General features: G+C 36.3%; 1 non-coding gene across 1 annotated transcript; it reads left to right on the forward strand.

Annotated features, from left to right (window-relative positions):
- Positions 1-227: 227 nt before the first annotated feature.
- LOC128572234 (U2 spliceosomal RNA) lies at positions 228-418 on the forward strand. The gene has a single exon (XR_008376135.1). It is a non-coding gene; the product is annotated as a U2 spliceosomal RNA (small nuclear RNA).
- The last annotated feature ends 22,698 nt before the right edge of the window (positions 419-23,116 follow it).

The following is a 23,116-nucleotide window of genomic DNA, read 5'->3' on the forward strand; positions in this document are numbered from 1 at the left end:
TGGATTCAGGCATGGCCATGTGGAGCCGAGAACCTCGCCATCCCTACATCCAGCAGCCAAGGACTTCATGTGTGAGAAACCGACAATTCTCCTGTGTTAAGCTTTCAAGTTTCAGCGTTGATGTGTGAGAAGATCTATTACTATGCAACATTTTAGACATTTTCAATAGCAATTATTAGGTTTTAAATATAATGGTTTGAGGTATGACAGTTAAAAGCATGCTAGGTATCGCTTCTCGGCCTTTTGGCTAAGATCAAGTGTAGTATCTGTTCTTATCAGTTTAATATCTGATATGTTCTCTATCCAAGGACAATATATTAAATAGATTTTTGGAGCAGGGAGTTGGAATAGGAGCTTGCTCCATCCACTCCACACATCAACCTGGTATTGCAGTATCTCCAGGAATGGTGCACCAAAAAAAAAAAAAAAAAATGCATGCTAGGTAAATATTATTAGGCTAGCTTTGGCCCCTTTAGCTGAAGAAGTGAATGCAGCCTTCTTAATTTCTTTGGACTCTATTTCTGTCATGTTCTTTCTTCATAACTTCCTTACTCATATCTCCTTAAAATCTGTTATCATAGCCTCTTAGATTCTAAAATTCCTTACAATACTTTTGTTTTGAAAAATACTTATTTTTGTTTTTTCAGAGAAAATTGAGAGAAAAAAAATCACTCCTTACGGTTGGAGTTTTTTTTTGTAAAGGCAGAATGACCCTTGGTCTAAGTCATTACTTCCAGGTGGCATTGAGAAGACAATGGTGACTTGTAAGCATCCCACACTCATTTTTCTCTTTCAGACTATGTTTAATAATTCATGTATCTATTCAGAATGTTTGTTTATTTAGTCTTTATTATAAGTAAGCCTTCTCTACTTGTGGAAAAATTAGAAATCCCCACTGGTATAAACACTACCTCTTTTGATTGACAGGGTTTTAATAAATGATTCATAGTTAGCTCTCTGATTTCGTGTTATGATGGGTCACATCACAGACACACCACACTTACCAACATGGATACAAAATACAGTCTCTGTTTCTGATAGAAACACGGAGAAAATGATCTAAAATGGAGGATCAATTCATCTTTTCACAAATACAGTAGACCCTTCATAGCTGATCACCTTCCTACATTGACCACCTCCTTAAATTAATCTTGTTGTTATAGAGCAGACATGTCCCACACATGCATATCAGTACAGTTATGTTGACCCGCTGTGTCCGGTTTGTTAGAGTCCCTTAGGTGGTCATGTTACAGAGGTTCTACTGTAGAATAAAGACTTCAAGGCACCAATGTCTAATAACGCACTAGGTAATCAAACCAGTTGATTTGATTCTCTATTATTATTATTTAGCCATTCTCTAGTAGTGACATTTTATTTGCAGATTTAAGAAGGAAAGTGAGATATTAACAGAAAAAAAAAATCAAGAATTTTCAAAAAGTTAGAGTTTTTTTTGAGGAAAGGAAGAAAATTGAATACGTAATTATTTCTCTTGTCATTGTATAAAATATTCACAATTATTATTTGTAAATAATATATTCAAAAATATGTTATTTCTCTTGTCATACTTATAAAATATTCACAAATTAAAATATGAAACAACAAATACATTATCAGTCATAATTAGTATAAAGTTATTAGCTTGTTCTATTTAACTAAAATTAATTTGGGACTAACAAGAAAACAAAAGCATTTTGAAAATTTTGTGGTGAATATTTTTTAGTATTATGAAAGTGACCCCATGTTTTCTCTCTTTAAATTTTTGAGGAAATTTAATCCCTGTTCCAAGCTTTTAATCCCATACTTATTTTGACTTTCTTCATTATACAATCACAATAAAAACTTAGTCATAAATGAGATTTTTCTATCATCTCACTCTGAGGTTGCTAGAAATACTACAAATATTATTGGTCAGTCATCATGAAACATTTCTCAAAAAGCTTCATATATTGGTATACAAAAGATACTCCATGGCTATAAGAAATAAAATCCTTTCCTCTAAGATATAAAATTTTGGTTGCTATTGCTCATCTTAGACATTTGTTATAAAAATAAAATTACTGAATATATTGTGCCTTGGGGTTCCAGGGTATGAGTAATTTTTAAGTTTGAAAATTTAAGGCTTTTTGTGTTTTTTGGTTACTGAGAGGTTTAACTCCATCTGAAAATGTGGCAGAAAATATACTAGGATTTATTTTTAAAATAGCTGTCACAGAATATAGTAAGGGCCATTATTTGCATAATGTTTAAGTTCCTCATTTGCATCTTTTAATTTATGTTAATTTAACTTACTGCTTCCTCTTATATCTTAGGATGTTTAAATACATTATATACTATCCAGCTTCTTTCCTTTTTTCCTTGCAGCACACCTTTCAATGTTTTAAAAAAACCTCAGGCATATGTCAACCCATCCATTTCAGATATTGAACCCAGAGTCTTCTTCAGAGCCATTACTAGTTCCTCCTGGAAATCTACTTCTGTGGGTCAGCTTTTTATGATTTCAAGATCCTTCTGTTTAGTAATTCGGGGTGATGTGGGTTGTGCATGGACTTTTTCTAACATCTCACATCCTCCCTTGGTCCACGGCCTGCGACCTCCCTTATTCAAACATATTAATCCTATCTCACTCATCAGTCAGTCCAAATGTTTTGATTTTTGAGAACTTTGTGAATCTCCCTCTAGGAAACTGAAAATTTTGTACAAACATACAACTCCACTTATGAAGGGGCACAGTCCACTGCACCCTTGTAAGGTGAATCAGTCTCATTTGTTCTTGAGGCAACGAGGCTCTGAGAAGGAACATTTCCAGTCCTTGGCTGCAGTCATGCCTTAAAGGAAAGAAAATGTCGAAGACCCTTGCCAAGGAGACAGATCATCCGCCTGGGGCAACGGACCATTGCATTTAATCCTACCTCTATTTATACAATAACTTGCAGTTAGACATATAGGGAAGTGAGCAAACAGAACAGACAACCCAGCCCTTTGTGCTTCATCTCCATTGTTGCTTACCTCCAAACAAGATATTCTTGGTTTAGAAAGGTGTGCACGTACTCTGCTGTGTTAACACTGACAAGGAATCTTTACCTTTTGTCTTCCTTGTTATTGGATTATTTTTATCTGATGATTTTGGGTGTATAAGAAAGTGAATAAAGATGGCTGATTGCTGCTGTGCCCGAGCGAGCACCAGCCATCCCTTAATAAATCATTCATTTTGTCTGCAGTGATTGCCTCCATGTCTCTGACTAAGCCAGTGGACAGCAATACACTTATAATTTCATTAATTCCACAGACTACTTAAGGTATTTGTATTGACTGCTGGCTAAAAACCTTTGCCTTATATTATTAGTTTATGCAACACTAATATGAAACCAACAGATAAACAACTGTACTTCCACATGAGAGAAATACATTAAATTAAAGAGGGAGTAGGAGTGAAAAGGGAAAGGAAGAAGTGGGTTGGTAAACTGTCACCTAATGGGCACAATGTAAGGGTATACAGCACACCCCCTGGGTGAAGGGCTGAACTACAACTTGAACTTTACCTAACAAATGCAAACGATGTAACCTGATTATTTATATGCTCATATTGATCTGAAATTAAAAAAAAAAAAAAAAAAAAAACTCTATTCAAAAAAATTTGACATGATTGCTTTTTAGCTTCCTTCATAGATGGAAACACTGCCTGCCCTCCTCCAACATACCTACTCAAATGATGGGCTAGGACTTGGAGCATGCCAGCTGAAAATGAAGCAGGACTGAGAATTGTTTCCATCTCTAAACTCCAGGAAATAACCACACTGTCTGCTCCAAGCCTGTCCCCAACAAAGCTGCACAGACTTACCTACTCTTCTACTGGAACCTTTCCCTCTCCTAACATCAAACTAACCAAAACTAGAGGAAATTTTCCAAGGTGATTTCCACCTTCTTCAGCGTTTATACTCTCTGGTAAATTATACAGTCGAGGAAATCAGGGAAAAAGATGTAAACACCTTTAAAAAGAATAATGCAATTCTGCCTGTATTGTATTTATATTTCAGTGGTCTTGGAACAAAATTGTCTGCTTGAAAGGAAATGTAAGAAAATCTAATCAGGGTTTTAGGATTTAAACTCCATAAGGCCACAGTTATTGATGAAGTACCACTGAAGACTGGAATTTGTTGTTCTTTATCTTCTTCAGCAACATATTACAAGTAAATTCCTTTGTTCATTCTTAAAATGTAGGGACATATAAGTGAAAAATTAAAGAGCAAAGTACCATTTCTCTCTTCCCAGGGAAACTAAATAGACATTTGTGGTTGTAATGTCTGGGATCTGGCAAAGCAATACCCTACATAGAAAAATAAGTATTTGTGGGCGGTGCCTGTGGCTCAGTTGGTAGGGCGCCGGCCCCATATACCGAGGGAGATGAGTTCAAACCCGGCCCCAGCCAAACTGCAATCAAAAAATAGCCGGGCGTTGTGGCGGGCGCCTGTAGTCCCAGCTACTCGGGAGGCTGAGGCAGGAGAATCGCGTAAGCCCAGGAGTTGGAGGTTGCTGTGAGCTGTGTGAGGCCACGGCACTCTACCCGAAGGCCATAAAGTGAGACTCTGTCTCTACAAAAAAAAAAAAAAAAAAAAAAGAAAAGAAAAGGAAGTATTTGTAAGTTTCCAAGGGAGAACATTTGTAGAAGGCAATCAAACTCATTTGTCTAGATGAAACTATTAAAGATCGGAATACATAGGCTTTTGTTTTTTTTGTTTTTCGTTTTTGTCATGTTTTTTGTTTTGGTGCCCATGTGTATGTGTGAATGAAAGCCTTAAAAGAAGGGGATCAGGGTCCTGGAAAAGAGACTTTTGGCATAAAATGAAATAAATCCAACTCTAGATGCAGCCAGATTTCTAAGCCTTATCCCAACATAGCTTACAGACATAGTTTGTAACCCAGAAGGATCAGAGACAGCAGACTGAGGAAAAAACCACTTTGAGAAGGACCATTAGATTTTCAACAATAGGGAACCCATCCAAGATTACCCCACCATGAAAGGTAGTTTATTAATATTTCTTCATTTCATTGCCACCACTCAGTTATTCTACCACTATCTTAGGATATATTCAGAAAATTGTTTTATTATAATTTAAAGACTTAGAGGATTCTTGGCCACACAATGGTTTAGAAGAGATGCCTAAATTATCAAAAATTTATGAACATAATTTATAAAGTAATAAATCTTAGTTTGGCAATCATTTTAAGCAATATCCTAGTATAATTTCTACTAGTATTTCCAATTCAAACAAATGTATTGTGGTGTGTGTTAGGCATGTTTTATGTGGTGGACATGTACCATTTCTAATTCTGACAACTCTGAGATAGTTATTATTAGCCTCATTCAATAATTGAGGAACTTGTGATTCCTAGGGTTAATTAATTTGTCTAAGGTCAAACAGCTATTAAGCTCAAGAGCTGTGGTTTAAATCAAAGTGCATGTGAAATGCATATGTTCACACAGAGTTAAATGCTTATAGGTTGGATTAATTTTTCATCTCTAGGTGAAGCATCTACTCACATTGCTTAAGATGGGATTATCAATTTTAATAGCTCACATACTTTAAACCTCATCAGGTATTCTTCTTAGTACTGGCTAATTTGAGTAACTGCTCATTATCTGGCTGTACTTTTTTTGCTTAACCCAGCAGACTGGGTACACAAATATAATCTTGTTTCATTTCATGTTGAGAATTAGACTCTTTCCCTTCACTATTCCTTGTAAGGACATTTTAAAAAGATTATCAAGGTATTCTCAGAGAGGTACCATCATGTAACTGGAATTGAGGCAATCTCACTAAGCAGAATTATAAAATAGCTAGTTTGTAACCATCTCCTATGAAGCTACATCTTCCAAACAACATCATAAGCCTAAATTCCAAAGCGTAGATCTTTTTTAACTTAATGATAAACTTCCAGCCTTTAGCCACCTACCCCTCCCCCCATGGCTCAAGACTATGCCTTTTACCTTTTAAACTTTAATATCCCATTCTATCACTACACCTCCAGCTGCACAACTACTGCATATCATTCTCAATAAACAAATTCATCAAATTCATAAATTTCCAGTTTCTGGGTTGCTAGGTGTTTATTCAAGTGTAATGTACCCACTTGGCTCTTCTTTCTCTTATCTCTATATTATAATATGTGACTTGAACATCTGAAGGGACCTGTCAAGAATATCTTGCATTTTCTTTCACCTTTTTTTTTTTTTTTACTTGCACCTCTGATGCAAAACTCCACCCATGGGTCCTTTGGATCAACAATACATCCCCCCCACCTTTTTTAAACTAAGTACCTTTAAATTACTGAATGTTAGATTAGAACTAAACAAACATTCAGATTGGTTACAGTAAAACTACAATTTTTCAATTACAGTCTTAGGTACATCAGTCCTCTCACTTATTCTTATTTATCTCATTGTTTCATTCCTTTCCATTATTCCAGAATTCACCTCTCCTCTCAAGAAATTTCAATTTCCAGTCTCACTTTTAGAAGACAACCTAGAATCAAACTCCTATTTCCTCATTCAGTTAAAAATCCATGTATAACTTGTGACTCTTCCAAACTTAACTACCTACAGCCTACAGTTGACCACAAGTCTTAGATATGTTAGAATGTTATAAATAACATAAACAGTCGACTAATAGATTTACAATTACACTAGGGGGCTTTAAGATGGCTGACTAGATGCAGCTGGTAATCATGTCTTCCATAGAGAGGAACCAAAATTAGCAAGGAGATGATCACATTTTGAATAGATTATCTAATAGAGGAGAGTAGAATTTAATAGAGAAGTGATAGAAAACACAGAAAGCAAGGGGGAAGAAGAGGCAAAAGAAGGAAGTCAGCCACTTGTCTGGAACTGACAAGGAGCCTGGAGATACTTTCCCTAAAGTGAGAAAAAGCAAAGAGATCTTAATTGCCTACATCAGACCGTAATTGCCCACAGACTACTGCAATACTATCCATGAAAGAGCCCCTGACACTTCAAGCCCTGAGACTAACATAGACAGCTACTGGGAGTCAATGTGACAGCATTATTCCAGGGACAGAGTATTAAGAAGCTGAAGCAGAGTGTCATTTAGAAAGCCCCTGCTTCCCTGGAGCCCATGATATTCCTCACCTTTCAGCCACTTCTGGCCACTACCTGAAGCAACCCCACACCACTCCACCAGAGGAACACCATACACTTTTGTATACCTCAATGACAAATTCCACCCAGCTGCAGGGCCACAAACTACAGCCACTCCATTCCCTTGCTGAGCTTGGGAATCATTCTTTCCTTGCCTACCATGGTCAGCACCTGCATGCACCACCTGGAAGACTGAGGCAGGACTACTCAGCATGGCTCCCCCTACTCCAGTAACTTAGCATGCTGTCCAGTGTCCTCAAGATCACCAGTTCATCACCATTAGTATCTGAGCACTTCTCTTGGGCTGTGAGATCAGGCCCACTAAACTTGCTACTATCCTCACGGCTTGAGGACTGGCTCGCCCAGACTATTGCATCCACCACCAAAAACACAGACCTCTTGGATCTCAGAGAGTAGTCCTACCACTGCAACTGCCATTGCCCATGTCATCCCTATTCTTCAGAGGATAAACAATACGCCTTTCACCTGGTTGACTGCTACCATTCCTGGCACCTGAGCAAGCCATCTAGAGGCCAAAGAATTAGTCTGTCTGGATTCACTCACACTAGTACCAGCACAAGTAAGGAAAGGCATGCTCAGTTCACTGTTGCCACCACTGGAACCTAAAGACTGGCCCAAGTAGCATCCCAGTTTGCCACAAAAATTTATCACAGCCTCCACTAATAATTACACCCTAAGCCACCAAGGAAATCACAAAAACCACTGAAGCTATCCATAGTACAGAGTCTACACTACTGCACAACCCAAAATCAAAGTCACAGTGCCCTATACAACCAACATTATAGCTAAATATTAAAAAAAAATCTCTCTTAAAAAAGCAAGTTTACAATATTGGTAAAAGTCACTGTTACATCAGATGCATGTATATCAACTTAAGGCACAGGAAAAATGAAAAAGCCATAAAATATACACCTTTAAAGGATCACAGTAATTCTCCAATAACATATCCTAATCAAAAATAAATTTATGCAATCCCAGATAAAGTATTCAAAATAATGATTTGTAAAGAAGCTCAATGAGATACAATACTGGGAAACAACAGAGGATATGAATAAGAAATTAGAAAAAACAATTGGTGTGCAGCACACTTTATGGGGGCAAGACATGATTGCAAGAGGGACTTTGCCTAACAATTGCAATCAGTGTAATCTGGCTTATTGTACCCTCAATGAATCCCCAACAACAAAAAAAAAAGAAAAAGAAAGAAATTTACCAAGGAAATAGAGATCATAAAAAAGAACCAAACAGAAATTCTGGAGTTAAACAATACACCAAATAAAACAGAAAATACATTTTAAAACTTCGACGATAGAGTATATTAAGAAAATAATCTCAAAAACGATTAAAAATGTCTTTTCTACAGCACATTGTATTCAAACTGTCAAAAGTCAAGGACAAAGAGAATATGAAAAACAGCAAGAGAAAAGCACCTTGTCACTTATAAACAAACTCCCATCATACTATCATTACATTTCTCAGCAGAAAACATACAGGCCAGGAAAGAATGAAATGATTTATTCAAAATGCCAAAAGACAAACCACTTCTAGCCTAAGATACTATATCCAACAAAGTTGTATTTTATAAATATAGAAGAAATAAAGTATTTTCCAGACAAGGAAAAGTTACAAACTCCAAAATACTGATGAGACAAATTGAAGAGAACACAAACAACTGGAAACATATCCCATGATCAATAATCAGAAGAATGAATATTGTTAAAATGACTATCATACTCAAAGCAATCTATAGATTCCATGTAATTCCTATCAAAATACCAAAGTCATTTTTCAAAAAAATTTTTAAAAATCCTAAAATTCATTTGGAACTACACTTAAAAAGAGCCTGAAATAGTCAAAATGACTATGAGTAAAAAGAGCAAAACTGGAGGCATCACATTACCTTACTTCAAAATGTATTACAAGGTTGTAGTAACCAAAATTGCATGATACTATTATAAAAATAGACATGTATAGATCAGTGGAATAGAATAGAGAATCCAGAAATAAATCCATGCATTTGTAATGAACTAATTGTTCACAAAGACACCAATATTATATGTTGGTGAAAGGACACCTCCTTCAACAAACGGTGCTGATAAAATTGGATAGCCATAAGCAGGAAAGTGAAGTTGGATCTTTAACTCTCACCAAATACAAAAATCAACTACCCTGTTTCCCCGAAAATAAGACATTCTCTGAAAATAAGACCTACTTACAGGAAATAAGACGTCCCCTGAAAATAAGACCTAGCGCATCTTTGGGAGCACACCTTAAAATAAGACACCATCTTATTTTCGGGGAAACAGGGTACAGATGAATTAAAGACTTAAATGTAAGACCTAAAACTATAAACCTACTAGAAAAGAGCATAGTAAAAACACTTTATGACCTTGCTCTAGGTAATAATTTTACAGTTTTAAGACCTCAAAAATACAGACAATAGAAAGTAAATTAGATAAATGGGACTACACTTAACTAAAATCTTCTGCACAGTAAAGAAAGCAAACAGTAAAGTGAAAAACAACGATCTGATGAACATGAAAATAAATTGCAAACTATTCATTCAGTGGGGGAATAATATCAAGAATATACAAGGAACTTGAAGAAATCAACAGTAAAAAATAATAATAATCCCACTAAAAATTGGACAAAAGATAAGAATAAGCATTTCCTAAAAGAGGACAAATGGCCAAATATTTAAAAAAATGCATAACATCTCGAATCTTTAGGTAAATGGAAACAAAATCACAATGAGCTATCATCTTACCCCAGTTAAAATAGCTATTCATAAAAATTAAAAAACATCATAACAGTTGTTGGTGAGAATGCAAAGAAGAGAGTACTCTCTACATGGTTAGTGGGAATGTAAATTAATACAGATACCCTGGAAAACAGTATGGAGATTTTTCAAAAAACTAAAAACAGAAATATTATATAATTCAGCAATCCTACTATTTAATAATCATCCAAAGGAAAATAAATCATCATAACAAAGGAATACCTGGACAATAGCAATGGTGTAGAATCAACCTAATAGTTGATTAAATATATAAAGAAACTGTGGATATGTACATAATGGAATACTTTTATGCAGTTTTATTTCTTTTTTATTTATTTTTTTTTTTTTGGCTGGGGCTGGGTTTGAACCCTCCACCTCCGGCATATGGGACTGGCACAGGTGCCATCCCATAATGGAATACTTTTTGACCATAAGAAAGAATAAAATTTTGTCACTTGCAACAATGTGGATGGAATTGGAGATCATTACTTTTAAGCCAGACACAGAAAGACAATATTGCATATTCTCACCAATATGTGGGAGCTAAAATTATTGATCTTATAGAGATAGAGACTGGAAAGACAGATACCAGAATCTGAGATGGGTGTGTAGGTGGGAGGGAGGAATGAAAAAGGTTGGTCAATAGGTTCAAACCTGGAGCTATAGTGGGGGTGTGAGGTTCAATGTCTAACAGTAGAGTGGGGTGTTTATGGTTAGCAACCATACATCATATACTTCAATATGGCTCTTCCTATAATCTCCTTGTCGTAAATGTATCTCAAGCTTCTATATTAAATATGGTTCTTCCTATAATCTCCTTGTCATTGACTGGTACCAAAACACATCATTTTCTACAACACAGATACTTATGCACCATTATTGACCACTACAACTTCTCCAAAATCAAAACAATTGTCATTTTTATCCTAGAAAATACTATCTCTCAGATATATCTATTTCTCCCCATTATCATCCCTTTCAATATAGACCAAGCTACCATCCTGCCTCAGCCAGACCACTGGATTGTTTTCCATAAGATTCCTTGTGGTCTCCCTTTCCCTTTTCCAACCATTCTTCAAAGTGAGAGGCTTACAGCCAAGGTTTCTGGAAGCCAGAGTGTTTGAAGCTGATGATGACTCTCCAGAGCCTCACCATTATCTGTTGTCTGGTATCTTCTTCACTCTAGCTTCACAAGATCTCCTTGTCTACATTTCAGTGTCCCTAAAATCCATCCTCCACACAAGCGCCCTACATTGAGTAGAATAGTGACAAATTCTCTTCCTTACATAAAATTTCCACTGGTTCTTATCTCTAGGGATAAATTCTAAAATTTTTAAGATGGCCTATGAAGTTCTCCATTTCCTGAGTGTTGGCTACCTGGCTAGCCTTATCATTCATTATTCTCTAGCTGACATTTCATGATGCAATAACATTATAAAACTAGAAGTTGCTGAACTACAGCAAGGTACTTTAATATTTGGTTCTTGGTGTGGGTTAATTTCTAGGCCTGGAATCCCTGGGTTACTCTCTTTGTCTAAGCACCACTTAACACTAAAATGTCACCTCTGATATCATATATTTTAACAGATTTTTTTCCTAGTTTTCCAAAGATGGGTTAAGTACTCATCTTTAATGTCCCCATAAATTTTTATTTCCCACAATCTTTTAAAAATCATGTGTTTCTAATTTGGTCTCCACTAACAGACCATCAATGCCTTAAGAGTGAAGAGAGATTTATTTTTGTGTCTTCCAAGTTCTTTATACAATTCTTGGCACAAGGTAGATATGTTCAGTAAATGTTTGCTAAGTAAATAACTTGATGAATGAAGAAAGAGGGTTAGTTTTAAGCCTCTCAACGCTTTCATAATCTCCCACTATGGGCACCTGCAACTCAAAATGAAGTGGACAGAGAAAAGCCAAGTAGAAAACATGTTTGACTTTCCTCCTCTTAAGATATTCAAAACCATTTCTTCCAACAAATCTCTTTTCCATATGGCTTCTCAATGGGGCCAATTAGATAATGTAGTTTATCAAACATAGACTAGAGTAAAAGTGACATGAGAAAGAAGAGAAGAGTAACATGTGCGAGGCCAGGCATTCAATACTCTGAGCTGGACACCGCCTCTCACCTGTTTGCCAAGCTGTGTTTTAACTTAAAAAGTCATTCTGTTGCTGTGCTATTTATACTCATATAAATAAATAGCAGTGATAGAACAGACAAAAGGCATACAAGATATTCTTAATCTCCAAAGAATTGATTGCCGTTTTGTCTAAATAAATTAAAGGAATACTGTAAAGAGTTAAATACAAAATATAAGGGTTAGGAAATTAAGAAAAAGGAAAATATAAGAAAGCAAAAAAGTTAGCTTTGCACAGCTGGAGGATACTTTCCCACCAGTTTATGCTCTGGTTTGCATATAGGAGTATCTCTGACAATTTCAAAGATATAGTCAGGCCACTTATCAGGTATTACCTACGTGGGAATAAGTGATCATAAAAAGCTTTTCTTTTGTATAGAGCCAGAATAAACTAGGGAATCACAAATGACATTCAGTCTTATACAGAGCAGAAACAATGATACTGAAAGGCCATATTTTGAAGTTCATATGTAGTCGTAGTCCTGAAAGAAAGATGATAAAACCAGAGATTCCCCCAAGAGTGGTAAATCAATTAGGGAAAATAATGCATCACCTAGGAAGTAAATACATTTTCATCCCACCAATAAAAATACTTTGGATAGACAGAGGAAAACAAATCCCAGGGGTAATTTTTTTCCTTTATAGAAATCCCATTTTTGTTAAATAATGAAAGAGTCAAAGATCAAGTTTAAATGTCCAATTCTGTATAAAGCATCTAATTTTATAAGCCCAAAATGAGGCTTTCATAAAAATTTTCTTTGTACTTATTTTACTATTTCCACAAAGGAAACTCATATTTGATTCTTTATTTTCTTTTATAGTAACCTCGAGAGATGATAATAGATAAATGTGGTGAAAGCTACTAAACCTTTAGAAACATTATTTTTAAATAGTTTTTGCATCAGCTTCCACATAGCCATACAAATGGCCTTTTGCAGAAATAATTATTACCTATGTGAATAGATTTGCTACAGAAACCCTTATGATCAGTCCTGAAAATGAAGAATTCATTTATGTATATCTAGATATACTTGGATACACTGGACTTTTTAAAAATTGTCTATGCAGTTTTATTAGAATGTCATTTCATTTTACTCATAACAGTAAAAGTAGATAAAAGTGCTGATTTTCAGCTTTCCACGGTTAGGTTGATTCTTTATTTTGATATGATTGCACTCCAACCAGTTCCTAAATTGCTAAGCGTTGGGTCAAGTCAAAAGACATCAGTGAGGGCGTGAGTATGTGTGTGAGCTTTTGCCTTTGCTTACATTCTCCAAAGCAACTATTAATCAATGTTACAAATAAGTTTTTAAATGGTATGTAACACTTACCAATTCCATGAGTTCACCTAAATGATAAGCAACTACATCTATATTGGAAATGCAAATATTATACATGTATATCCACACATATTTTTCACTCATGATTTACATCAAAGCATAAGATGAAGAAGGACGTAAGGGTGACATGATCCCTAAGAGACATGTACTATGGTGGCCAAAAGAGCTAACATGACATCGGAGTGAACAGTACAGTCAAGGCCAACACAAGGGAGGTGACAGAACTTGACTATTATCTACAGAAGTGTCACGTTCAGTTCCAGATAACATTTATAAGAGGAAAATAGAAACTGGGAAGTACACCAAGAGGGGACTCACCAAAGCAAAAAGGAGACTCCCAATCCTGTTATTTCAGAAAGAATAAAAATATTCACCCAGAAAATAAGATGCATGACTGTCCTCAAATATTTGAAAAATTATGATATGGAGTAAAGATCAGATATATTTGTTACAGTTCAATGAGGTGTAACCAGGATCCAAATATAAAAATGACAAGGTGACGTAGTTCACCTCATCTATTGTTTAATACATTCTTATATAATGTAAATCACAGGGTCTGCAGATGGGGGCAATGGGATAATTTAAGGATCAAATGAATTGCCATTTTGGTTTATCCATCAGAGAGGCTCTCTCAGATGGTTAGAAAAATTAGAAGACATTGAGCCAGCAAAGTTGTTACCGTAGTACTTTACACACAGAAATGACCCGATAAATATTTTCCAGCAGAACCACTAATAGTGGTAGTAGCAGCAGCAATAAAAGCAAATTATTTTTAATTTAGAAATTCCATGATTTACACATTGACAAAAAGGAGTGAATTTATTTTACATTCTGACACTATCTAACCATGGTAAATAGGCTTGAGGTTTTAATTTACTATCATGTTAAGTTTTTAAAAAAACGATTTTCATTTTCTTTTCTCCACCCCCCCCGCCCCCCGCGGGATATATACAGTGAACACCTGAGTATTTAGTTTTACATAATAAGTCATGGAATTAGTGGAAAGGACTTTTCCGTTTATCCAAGCATAATTAAGAGTAAGTATGATTCTATAGAAACACACATTCCCAACATGTGATTTCCAAAAATCTTAAAGTGTTGGGGTTCAGAACTTTTTCACAATTCACCTCAAATGGTGAATTTTTGATAGGAGGTATAGATGTGTCAGTATCTCATAGGCTAAGTGGAGAATGAAGCTTGAAAGTACTTCCCAGCTGATTTTGACACACCCCCATTCCCGCTACTAACTTGTGAGAACAAATGATTCAAAAGCTAAGAAAGCCAGAAAAAATTGTTCACTCCGTATAGGGAAGCTGGAGTCTAGGACTGAATTCATGCTGAATTATGGGAATCTGTGGTTCAGGTGAATTAAACCTTTTGCTTTTAAAATTTATTTTATTTATTGTTAGGAACTTTGTTATCTTTTACGATTTTTTAATTTTTTTTATTAAATCATAGCTGTGTACATTAATGTGATCATGGGGCACCATACACTGGTTTTATAGACCGTTTGACATATTTTCATCATACTGCTTAACATAGCCTTCCTGGCATTTTCTTAGTTATTGTGTTAGACATTTATATTCTACATTTACTAAGTTTCACATGTACCCCTTTAATATGCACCAGAGGTGTAATTCCACCAAAAACCCACCCTCCGCCCATCCTCCCCCCTCCCTCTCCCCTTCCCCATATTCTTAAGTTATAACTGGGTTATAGCTTTCATATGAAAGCCATAAATTAGTTTCAGAGTAGGGCTGAGAACATTGGATACTTTTTTTTTCCATTCTTGAGATACTTTACTAAGAAGAATATGTTTCAGTTCCATCCATGTAAACATGAAAGAGGTAAAATCTCCATCGTTCTTTAAGGCTGCATAATATTCCATGGTGTACATATAACACAATTTATTAATCACTCATGGATCGATGGGCACTTGGGCTTTTTCCATGACTTAGCAATTATGAATTGGGCTGCAATAAACATTCTGGTATTAATACCTTTGTTATAATGTGATTTTTGGTCTTCTGGGTATATACCTAGTAGAGGAATTATAGGATTGAATGGAAGATTTATTTTTAGATCTCTAAGTGTTCTCCAAACATCTTTCCAAAAAGAATGTATTAATTTGCATTCCCACCAGCAGTGTAGAAGTGTTACCTTTTCTCCACATCCACGCCAACATCTCTGGTCTTGGGATTTTCTGATATGGGCTAATCTTACTAAAGTCAGATGATATCTCAAAGTAGTTTTGATTTGCATTTCTCTGACGATTAAGGATGGTGAGCATTTTTTCATATGTCTGTAGGCCGTGCAGCTGTCTTCTTCAGAGAAGTTTCTCTTCAAGTCCCTTGCCCAGCCTGCAATGGGATCACTTGTTCTTTTCTTGCTTATTTGCTTATTCGTTTGATCTGTGGATTCTGGTTGTTAAACCCTTGTCAGAGACATAACCTGCAAATATCTTCTCCCATTCTGAGGGCTGTTTGCTTGCTTTACTTACTGTGTTTGTGGCTGTGCATTAGCTTTTTAGTTTGATCAGGTCCCAGTAGTATATTTTTGAAGCTGCTTCAATTGCCCACAGGGTCCTCCTCATAAAATACTCACCTAGACCGATTTCTTCAAGGGTTTCCCCACACTCTCTTCTAATATTTTTATAGTTTCATGTCTTAAATTTAAATCTTTAATCCAGTGAGAGTCTATTTTAGTTAATGGTGAAAGGTGTGGGTCCAGTCTTCTACAGGTTGCCAGCCAGTTCACCCAGCACCATTTGTTAAATAGGGAATCTTTTCCCCACTGAATGTTTTTAATTGACTTGTCAAAGATCAAATAATGGTAAGTAGCTAAGTTAATCTCTTGGTTCTCTATTCTGCTCCAGACATCTACCTCTCTGTTTTTGTTCCAGTACCATGCTGTTTTGATCACTATCTCTTTATAGTGTAGTCTGAGGTCTGGTAGCGTGATTCCTCCTGCTTTGTTTTTATTTCTGAGTAATGTCTTGGCTATTCGAGGTTGTATCTGATTCCATATAAAATGAAGTATTATTTTTTTCACGATCTTTAACGTATGGCAGTGGAGCTTTAATAGGGTTTGCATTAAAATTGTATATTTCTTTGGGTAATATGGACATTTTAACAATGTTGATTCTTCTCAGCCATGAGCATGGTATGTTTTTCCATTTGTTAACATTTTCAGCTATTTCTTTTCTTAGAGTTTCATGGTTCTTTTTATAGAGATCTTTCACATCCTTTGTTAGATAAACTCCCAAATATTTCATCTTTTTTGGCACTACTGTGAATGGAATAGAGTCCTTAACTTTTTTTTCAGCTTGACTATTGTTGGTATATATAAAGGCTACCAATTTATTAATGTTGATTGTGTAACCTGAGACGCTGCTGTATTCCTTGATCACTTCTAAGAGTTTTGTAGTAGAATCCCTGGTGTTTGCCAGATATACAATCATATCATCTGCGAAGAGCTAAAGTTCTATCTCTTCAGACCCTAGATAGATACCCTTGATCACCTTTTCTTCCCTAATTGCGATGGCTAAAACTTCCATTACAATGTTAAAGAACAGTGGCGACAATGGGCAGCCTTGTCTGGTTCCTGATCGGACTGGAAATGATTTCAATTTAACTCTGTTCAGTATGATATTTCTGTGGGTTTCCTGTAGATGGCCTCTATCAGTTTAAGAAATGTCCCTTCTATACCAATTTTTTTAAGTGTTCTGATCATGAAAGATGCTGGATATTATCAAAAGCTTTTTCTGCATCAATTGAGAGAATCATATGGTCTTTGTTTTTTAATTTGTGTATGTACTGAATTATACTTACATATTATGTATATTGAACCAGTCTTGAGACCTTAGGACAAAACTGACTTGGTCATGATGTATAATTTATTTCATGTGTTGCTGAATTCTGTTTGTTAGGATCTTGTTGGATATTTTTGCATCTATATTCATTAGTGTTATTGGTCTATAATTTTATTTTCTTGCAGGGTATTTTCCTGGTTTGGGGATCAGGGTCATGTTTGCTTAATAGAACACATTGGGTAGTCTTCCTTCTTTTTCTGTATTTTGGAACAGGTTGAGTAATATAGGTATTAGTTCCTCTTTAAAGATTTCTTAGAATTCTGACGTGAAGCCATCAGGTCCCGGGCTTTTCTTTTTAGCGAGATTTCATATGGTTGATGCTATTTCAGAACTTGATATTGTCCTGTTCAACATTTCCACTTCATTCTGGCTAAGTCTTCGAAGGTGACGTGCTTCCAAGTATTGGTCAATTTCATTCAGATTTTCATATTTCTGAGAATAAAGTTTCTTATAATATTCATTAGGGATTTTTGGGATCTCTGAAGAGTCTGTTGTTATTCCGTCTTTGTCGTTTCTAATTGATGAAACTACAGATTTTACTCTCTTTTCTGGGTTAGGTTAGCCAAAGCTTTATCTATTTTATTGACCTTTTCAAAAAACCAACTTTTGGATCATTGATCTGTTGTATAATTCTTTTGTTTTCAATTTCATTTAATTCTGCTCTAATTTTGGTTATTTCTTTTCTTCTACTGGGTTTGGGGTTGGAATGTTCTTCCTTTTCCACTTGCTTGAGATGTCCCATTAAGTTTTTAACTTCCTCTCTTTCCATTCTCTTGAGGAAGGTGTGCAGTGCTATAAATTTCCCTCTTAGGACTGCCTTTGCAGTATCCCAGAGGTTCTGCGCAGGAGTCTCCTGACAACTTTGCAGAAATTTGTTTCTGTCCCTGCTAAATTCCCCTGCAGAAGAGAAGCTATTTTGAGTTCACAGAACCTGCACCTCTGGCCCTTTCTTTGCTCCTGCAGGTTTGTATCCGCAGCATGATTAGCTGTCATTTCTAGCCTCCTGTCTTCCTTTGTCTATAGGCTGACAATCCCCTGAGGGCCGGATGCGTCTTAGGTTCAGTAAAGCAATCCTCTGGGTCAGCACCACTCTGGGACTCTCCTGGCTCTGTGCATGCATTTTCTAGTCCCCGAGCTCCACCCAGGTCTGTACCACCTCAGACAAACTCTTTATTCACAGGGCCTGCATTTCCATCCCAGATCTGTTCTGCAGTGTTTGCCACCTGAAAAGATGCCTGGCCTCCTCTGGTTGCCCAGGGAGACAGGGGTTGTGACTTTGCAATATCCAGGAGTGAACCCCATTGTTGCCCAAAACGGCTGCTGCTCTGTGCCTCGGGGCACTGCTGCTCGAGCGTGATTCCCTCTCAGCCGACCGTCCTCTCCTCACTCCTGTACCCCAGAATCAGCACTGACCAGCTGCAGTCCAGGCCCTGTCCACACCCCTTGAGAAATCACCCAAGAATCTGGACTCCTGGGGGACAGGCCTCCAGACCTCAAAGTGAGAGTGGAGGGGAGTGCTGAGAGCTCAGAATTGCAGGTGGAGATTATATACAGTTTTATACAGTTTTATGCCTGTCAGGAGAATGCCGTGGCACCCTAGTAGGGGAGGTAGGTCCAATTTTTAGAGGGTCTCTCCCGTGGAGTGTAGTGGAAGGACCTTTGAACTCTGCTAGTTTGTTTGTGGGGCATTCCAAGCCGTTCTCATGGGGGAGGGGACTCCTGTCCGCCTGGTGATGGATTTTGTACCTTTTGTTTGTATCCTTGGTGTTGCAACTCACCTCAGTGGGGTTGATGTGCATTCTTCAACCTTCTCTCTTGGTGCAGCTCAAATCCACCAGGTTACTTGCTAAATTTCTGTCCTTTAAGTCTCCTTCTGGACAGGAGCCTCTGTAGAAAGCTGGCTTCAGTCAGCCACCTTGTCTCCCTATCTTTTATGATTTTAGACTGCGAGAAGAAAACCCAATGTTGATTGACTACCTGACTGCCTGCAGTTTGTTCAGCACTGGGCTCTGGGCTTCATATGCACAGCTAACAGTCTTAGGAGCAGATTCCATTCCTTAGGCTGTAGGTGGCATTATCCCATTTTAAGGATGAATACAGAGTCTCAGAGTGATTGATTTTCCCAAGGTCATGTACCTAATACATGGTAGACTTTGTATTCAAGTGTGGGTCTATTAGATGACAAAGCTAACTTCACAGCACTAACCTGCACAGTCTGCATGGAATTCAAAAGAGGCCTGGGAGTCTGCAATTTTAGTAAGATCACAGAACTCATAAAATATAGTATTGCAGAACAAAATTCACTGGCACCAGTGTTACTGCACTAAATTCCTCCAAAAAAATTAATCTGTCTCATAAAATATTCCCTCATAGTAAATTTTTATGGAGAAGGTTATTTCCTTTATTGTTGAATTTTTGACAGAAGCTCTTCATAGTATTGAAAACTAGAGTCCGTGTCAGGTCACCCAAGAAATTCCCCAAATGGCAAATAATCATAAAAAAAATTCAGTATTATCACAGGTTTTTCACAGAAAATTTAATAATCTTAATCCAGCAAAAGGTTGTAATTGAAAGATAAGAATTTCACTAAATGCATGTGGAGAGTCCTGACATTGGCATTGGGCACTGAGCACTATAGCTCCACAGGTTCTCTCCTGGCCTAGAAATTCTGACACCACATTTATCACTTGGTCTATTTTTAGAATTTTAATGAGCAAATCACCAAGCCTTTCCTCATTAATTTAGAGTCTGAAAAAACATTATTTACAGAGAGGTTAAAATAGTCACCATTCCCAAATTTGGTAGGAAAAAAAACACACGCAGCCACAACAATATATTTTCTTTGTAGTGAACAAGTTTGTCCTTATTTAACAGGTAAGTTTTTTGACATTTGTTCTCTTAGAATTTTCCATCGTTATGTGTGTGTGCATATATCTATATGCACAAACCAATGTATATTTATATTTATATGTATATATAAAAATTGATCCTAATCTGTATTTATGTATATATAAAATCAAGGACAAAAAAATAAAGGTATCTAATTATATAGCTCCTATGACTTACAAAAGTATATCCTTTAAGTAATGTTTAATATTTTTCTATTCTTCCAAATTAATAATTATTGCTAATCTTAAAATCTGTGCTATGTTAAAAAAATTAAAGACACTTTTAGTCTGACTTGGAATTATACTATACTATTTCGAATTATAATTACATGAATACTGAAACACAGGCTGTCCATAAAGTTCATGTGTAATTTAAAAATCATTGTTGCACACAAACTTTATGGGCTCCCTGTATATTTGAAGTATGAAATACTGAACTTAAAAGTTCACAAATACATGCAACAATTATTAACTTTAGGAATAATAAAACATTATAGGAAAAATATAATCATTTCTTTTCACATGGCTTAATTTTGAACAATATTTTGCAAAGTCAGAATAATGTAAAGAATGAATATTGATCTAAGCCAATCTATACAACCATCCCGAGAGGATGAGGAAAAGAAAATGTGAGTGTGGAACAAGTAGCCTAAGGGAGAAAAGTCATTGTTTCTAGTACTAGGAAGTCCATAATAATGTCAGGTCTTGGAAAGAAAAATCAAGAACTAATAGGAGCATGTAATTAAAAATCACCCCCCCAAAAAAAAATTTTTCCAGGAAATGGGGAGATTTAAATAAGAGAGTAGAGGGTTTGTTCAAGCCTGTCAGTGATATTTGAGATTCTGAACTATGTGCATACCTATTTCTTTGTTAAAATTGAAACTTCTGCAGAAAACAAAAAGACATCAGATGAGTAGACACCTTACAAAGGTTATATATAGCTAAACGACCCGAACTTTCTCACTCTCATTTTCCTTATAACAATGGGGTTAACAAATCTCTACCATCCTTTATTTTAAAAATTACATGATACACAGCCCCCATAAAGCTTGCTAAATATCTTTTATTTAAGATCACATGTTTCTAATTTTGCTTTCTAAATAATAATAGAATGTCTCTTCATGTAACTTTTTTTTTATCTCTTCATTTGTTCTATATGTTCAGTGAGATAGTCATTATGTGTTTAATAGTCAGACTTTTGTCTTTGTTCCCTGACTGACTGAATAAAAATTACTCCATTTATTTCTGGAATGAAAAAACAAAAGAGTTTCAGAAAGACTAGAAAGTGATATAAGTACCTCAGGCAGGAAGGTAATTTAGAGCTCCTTCAAACTGGTGTTCTTTTAAGTATTGGTTCAACAACTATATAGTAAAATATGGCCAGCCAGAAGCATTTTATTTGCTTTTTAAAGCTTTGCTTGAGGGCATCATCTACTTCAGAAGAAAAGAACCACTTTACATTTCAACAATGATGTAAGGAGTTGCATATGGATAAAAAAAACTGGTGTAATTTCTGATTCATTTCAATGATATTTCATGCTTTCATAAATAGATCCTCTGAGCCACTTCCTGGCTGGCCCATCTTATACAGAGCTCTGGTCTCAGATATCACTACAAACCAGTGTATCTAGGGTGGCAGCAAATGTCAACATGGTTTCTTCCTTCTTGCCCTGACCCCAATTTTCCATGATCACAGTATAAAAAGCTTTTTGAAAATTTCACTCCTATCCTTGTTTTCCTAAGATGGATGATATGTAGCATGCTAGCATGATCACAGACTATTTCCCCAAACTAGCCAAAACAAAAACAGGTGTTTCCAGCTTAAGCAGATACCCCTCCTCACCTATCACCATCACTTTCTCAGGAAAGAATTTTTCTAAGCCCAGAGTAGATTAAATCAATCTACATAAAAACAAGCAAGAGGCGGGTGTGTGGGGGCAAGTAGAGAGATGAGGTACTGAAGTGGAGTGTGTGAGGTGGTTTAGTGACCAAGATGGTCTGCAGAGTATGACTATATTAAAAAATAGAGACATTCTTTTATATATATAATCCACTTCAAATCAACTCTGGGCTGGGCCTTTCCTCTTCTCCTTCTAGCCCTTACCATCTTTTTTATCTAGTTCTGCTTAGAAAAAATGTCCATACACTTTTTTTTTTTGCAGTTTTGGGCCGCGACCAGGTTTGAACCCACCACCTCTGGTATATGGGGCCGGTGCCCTACTCCTTTGAGCTACAGGCCCTGCCCATAAATGTCTGTAACACTTAAAGCCAGACCCTATTTTTGTTTTGCCTAGTTTGGGGAAAATATAGTCTGTGATCATGTGATATATATGTGTGTGTGTGTGTGTGCGCGCTTACAAATTGCATTTTCTTTAATTTAGGCATTCCTACTTAATTACGCTTTAACCTTTCGGAACGGTGTTTCTTTAAAAGCCTTTTGGTTCAGAACTGAGAATCACAGACTACACTTGATGGAGTCATGATGGGAATATCCCTTTCCTTGCCGGGCTTTGTTCCAAGGTGCCCCCAAACTACCCTGAGAGAAAATAAGCAAATGAAAAAGGGCCGATTTCTTAGCTCTTGCCACACTTTGTTTCCAGGACACTCAACTGCTTTGCTTGTTACCAATGTCTTACAAGTTCTATCCTAAACTCTTCTACTTTGGGTCTGTACCCTACAAAAGGGGCATCAAATACCCCAAGCCCAACCAAGAACAGAATCCTCTAAACCCATGCTGTTACCTAAAATGAAAAAGAAAATCTCAAGCAAGAGGCAAAGAAAAAATACGTATGGTTGCTATAAGAGCTATCATTCCTACAAGCGATTGGAGAAAACGACCCCCGACATATCAGTAGTGTCCACATCTATCTTTGAGGGCTACAATTAAAGAAGGTTGTAGTATCCAATTGTGCATGTTTTTGCTCAA

The sequence above is a fragment of the Nycticebus coucang genome, chromosome 19 (genome assembly GCF_027406575.1).
Source record: "Nycticebus coucang isolate mNycCou1 chromosome 19, mNycCou1.pri, whole genome shotgun sequence".
Lineage (NCBI taxonomy): Eukaryota > Metazoa > Chordata > Mammalia > Primates > Lorisidae > Nycticebus > Nycticebus coucang.